General features: G+C 41.8%; 1 pseudogene; it reads left to right on the forward strand.

Moving 5' to 3' along the window:
- Positions 1-3487: 3487 nt before the first annotated feature.
- On the forward strand, positions 3488-3605 carry LOC124556944 (annotated as a pseudogene).
- The last annotated feature ends 1471 nt before the right edge of the window (positions 3606-5076 follow it).

The raw sequence follows: 5076 nt of genomic DNA on the forward strand, positions 1-5076 counted from the left end.
CTGGGACCCAAACTTATCGTCCCTGAGGTCGGCTTTTACCACTTTTTCCTATTTTCTGTAAATAGTTCATGTTAGCATTTTGCAAACATGACTTATTAAGCTGATAGCTGGTAATATTCACATCTGTCAGCACCTGCTTTCTTTGGAATCGTGATTATCACATTCTTCTTGATGTCTGAGGATACATCGCCTGAATATACATCTTGCACACCAGGTGGAATAGTTTAGGCAGAGCTTGCTCACCCTAGAATATCAGTAGTTCTGACGGAATGTCACTTGCTCCAGGGGCTTTGTTTTGGCCTAGGTCTTTTAGTCCTCTGTCAAATTCTACTCACCGTATCATATGTCCCATCTCATTTTCATCTCTACCTCTTCCCTTTCAATAATATTACCTGGAAATTCATTTCCCTTTTGTAGCTACTCCTTCCATCTTTCATCATTCCATTCTTTTCTTAGTGCTGATGTTTCATCTGACCTCATAACATTTATACACCTGCTTCTCTTCTCTTGAAAGACCTGTTTAATTATCCTACACGATCTATCTATCTTTCCCCTAGTCTTACATGCTTTTATAACTTTGTCCTCCAGCCATTCTTCATTTTTTAGACGTCTGTATTGCATTTCACCTGGTTCTTCTTTCATCTATAAAATCCAGAATCTCCTGCTATATCTAAGAATTTCTACTAGGCCATCAGTATTTCATTTCGAAAAACTAACCGTCCATCTTATACTGTATTCCTTTCTCCTGTTTCAATCATTGCCTAATGCTCCCTCTGAAACTCTCTATAGTCTCGTAAGCTCTGGTTCCTCATACTTATACAAATACCATCTCCTTAGTATCCTACCTCTCTGTAAGTTCTTCTGTTTTAAGCTATTAGTTGTAGCCAATAAATTTTAGTCAGAGACCACATTTGTCCCTGGAAATGTCTTACAGCTTAAAATCTGGTTTCGAAATCTCTGTCTTGCCATTGTTATTAGGTTGGTGTGTAAGTTCGTAACGATTTTGTTTTGATTATTCGTATTCTGGTTGCTATGGTTTTATTTATCGATTGTAATTTTTTATTTGTAGTTCACTGTTGCTATTTGAGTTTACATCTAGTCATTTGGAGATAATGAATGGAGCTGTGGATGCTATAAAATAGAGTGTCAAGTGGACAAACGGGAACATTTCCGAAATGTTCTTGTGTTTCTCTTCAGTAGAGTGGTGACAGCAGCAGAGGTAGCCAGAAACATTTGCGCTGTGTATGAGGATAATGGCATTGGGCAGGTCACGGCAATAAAATGGTTTTCTCGCTTTCAGGAGGATAATATTGACATTAGTGACGCTCCACGTTCAGGAAGACCTTCGGGTTTCATGAAGATCGTTTAAATGCGTTAATCCGCAATGATCTATGTCAGCGTACTCGAGTACTGGCAGATGTGATGAACTGTGATCATTCCACCATCGTGCGATATTTTTATGCAATGAGGAAGGTTAAAAAATCTGGTGTATAGGTACCACAAAGTCACAAAAATCAGCGGGTGGCCATATGTGCATCTCTGCTTGCTCGTCATCGGTTCGCTCGTGAACGACACCGAAAAATCTATCCTGTATCGTTACTGGCGACGAAAAATGGTGTATTTATGCTTATATAAGGAAAAGAAAAGGAATGGCTGAACCCGAACAAAGAAGAAACTCGCCGTAAAAAGACCTACGCTCATCCACAAAATAAAATATTATGCATCTGGTGGAGCAACGACTGTGTGGTGTACTACGAATTACTTCCCCAAGGTGTAACCATCACAGCTGACATTTATTATCAGTAACTGGCACGTCTTGAAGAAGCAGTCCAAGAACTACGACCAGGGGGAGTGTGTGAAGTGATGCTGCTCCGCTATAACGCCCGCCCACATTCTGCTAGACTGACAAAAAACAGTGCGATCTTGCGCCCTTAGACTTTTTACATTTTCCGCTGTCTATCGAGCAACCATCAAGTAACTTCCAATCTCGATGAAAATGCGCTCCGAACATGGATCATCGAGTTCTTTGCCTCAAAACCACATGGTTTATACATTCGCGGAATCGAAAAGTTATCCTAGCGTTGGCAGACTATATCATTGGCGACTAATGTCTCTGTTATGTGTATCTGTTGCGTTCATTAAAGTTATGGAGCAACACTACGACCTAATGCACCAACCCAGTATAATCAACCTGTAACCTTCCAGTTCTCTTCAGGGAGAGCATTAGGGAACGATTGACAAGTATGGGGGAAAGAAATACAGTAGAAGAAGAATGGGTAGCTTTGAGAGATGAAATAGTGAAGGTAGCAGAGGATCAAGTAGGTAAAAAGACAAGGGCTAATAGAAATCCTTGGGTAACAGAAGAGATATTGAATTAAATTGATGAAAGGAGAAAATATTAAAATGCAATAAACGAAGCAGGCAAAAAAGAATACAAACCTCTCAAAAATGAGATTGACAGGAAGTGCAAAATCGTTAAGCTGGGATAGCTAGAGGACAAATGTAAGGATGTAGAGGGGCATATCACTAGGGGTATGATAGATACTGCCTACAGCAAAATCAAAGAGGCCTTTGGAGAAAAGAGAACCACTTGCATGAATATCATGAGCTCAGATGGAAACCCAGTTCTAAGCAAAGAAGGTAAAGCAGAAAGGTGGAAGGAGCGTATAGAGGGTCTATACAAGGGCGATGTTCTTGAGGACAATATTATGGAAATGGAAGAGCATGTAGATGAAGATGAAATAGGAGATATGATACTGTGTGAAGAGTTTGACAGAGACCTTAGTCGAAACAAGGCCCCAGGAGTAGACAACATTCCATTAGAACTACTGACAGCCTTGGGAGAGCCAGGCCTAACAAAACTCTACCATCTACTGAACAAGATGTATGAGACAGGGGAAATACCTTCAGACTTGAAGAAGAATATAATAATTCCAATCCCAGAGAAAGCAGGTGTTGACAGATGTGAAAATTACCGAACTATCAGTTTAATAAGCCAAGGCTGCAAAATACTTTGGCGAATTCTTTACAGACGAATGGAAAAACTAGTAGAGGTCTACCTCGGGGAAGATCACTTTGGATTTCGTAGAAATGTTGGAACACGTGAGGCAATACTGACCCCACGACTTATCTTAGAGCCGGCCGAAGTGGCTGTGCGGTTAAAGGCGCTGCAGTCTGGAACCGCAAGACCGCTACGGTAGCAGGTTCGAATCCTGCCTCGGGCATGGAGGTTTGTGATGTCCTTAGGTTAGTTAGGTTTAACTAGTTCTAAGTTCTAGGGGACTAATAACCTCAGCAGTTGAGTCCCATAGTGCTCAGAGCCATTTGAACCATTTGAACTTATCTTAGAAAATAGATTAAGGAAAGGCAAACCTACGTTTCCAGCATTTGTAGACTTCGAGAAAGCTTTGGACAATGTTGAATGGAATACTTTCTTTCAAATTCTGAAGGTGGTAGGGGTAAAATACAGGGAGCAAAAGGCTGTTTAGGCAACGGCCTTACCGCAGTGGCTACACCGGTTCCTGTGAGATCACCGACGTTAAGCGCTGTCGGGCGTGGTTGGCAATTGGATGGGTGACCATCCAGGTCACCATGCGCTGTTGCCATTTTTCGGGCTGCACTCAGCCTCGGGATTCCAATTGAGGAGCTACTCGACTGAATAGTAGCTGCTTCGGTCAAGAACACCATCATAACGAGCAGGAGAGTGATGTGCTGACCCCACGTCTCTACTATCCGCATCCTCCTCTGAGGATGACACGGCGGTCGAATGGTGCCGATGGGCCACTTGTGGCCTGTAGATGGAGTGGAAAGGCTATTTACAATTCGTACAGAAACCAGATGGCAGTTATAAGAGTCAAGGGGCATGAAAGGGAAGCAGTGGTTGGGAAGGGAGTGAGACAGGGTTGTAGCATATCCCCGATGGTATTCAATCTGTATATTGAGCAAACAGTAAAGGAAACAAAAGAAAAATTCGGAGTAGGAATTAAAATCCATGGAGAAGAAATAAAAACTTCGAGGTTCGCCGATGACATTGGAATTCTGTCAGAGACAGCAAAGGACCTTGAATTGCAACTGAACGGAAAGGACAGTGTCTTGAAAGGAGGATATAAGATGAAAATCAACAAAAGCAAAACGAGGATAATGGAATGTAGTCGAATTAAATGAGGTAATGCTGCAGGAATTAGATTAGGAAGTGAGACGCTTAAAGTAGTAAATGAGTTTTGCTATTTGGGGAGCAAAATAAATGGTGATGGTCGAATTAGAGAGGATATAAAAAGTAGACTGGCAAATCGAAGGAAAGCGTTTCTGAAGAAGATAAATTCGTTAACAAAGAGCATAGATTTAAGTGTCAGGAAGTCGTTTCTGAAAGTATTTGTATGGAGTGTAACCATGTATGGAAGTGAAACGTGGACGATAAATAGTTAGGCAAGAAGAGAATAGAAGCTTTCGAAATGTGGCGCTACAGAAGAATGCTGAAGATTAGATGGTTAGATCACATAACTGACGAGGAGGTACTGAATAGAATTGGAGAGAAGAGAAATTTGTGTCACATCTTGACTAGAAGAAGGGATCGGTTGCTAGGGCATATTCTGAGGCATCAAGGGATCACCAATTTAACATTGGAGGGCAGCGTGGTTGGTAAAAATCGTAGAGGGAGACCAAGAGATGAATACACTAAACAGATTTAGAAGGATGTAGGTTGCAGTAGGTACTGGGAGATGAAGAAGCTTGCACAGGATAGAGTAGCATGGAGAGCTGCATCAAACCAGTCTCTGGACAGAAGATCACAACAACAACAACCTTCCAGTGTCTCCAGGTCTCTCCCTCGTATTCAGATTTCTTTCATGAATCTTAAACTAAGTGTTAGCAATGATCAACACATGATCTGCTGAAATCTTTACCGGGCAGGTTCCTCTTACATTCCTTTCCCACAAACCACATTATCCTTGTCATTTTCCTTCGCTTTCGTTCCTTATTATCGATTTCCAGTACTCCATTTCAATTAAGTTTTCTTCTCCCTTAACACTTACAGCACGGTGCCCGTACGCCATACTGGCGCGGCCGCCCTGACGTTGG

Source organism: Schistocerca americana, chromosome X, assembly GCF_021461395.2.
Source record: "Schistocerca americana isolate TAMUIC-IGC-003095 chromosome X, iqSchAmer2.1, whole genome shotgun sequence".
Lineage (NCBI taxonomy): Eukaryota > Metazoa > Arthropoda > Insecta > Orthoptera > Acrididae > Schistocerca > Schistocerca americana.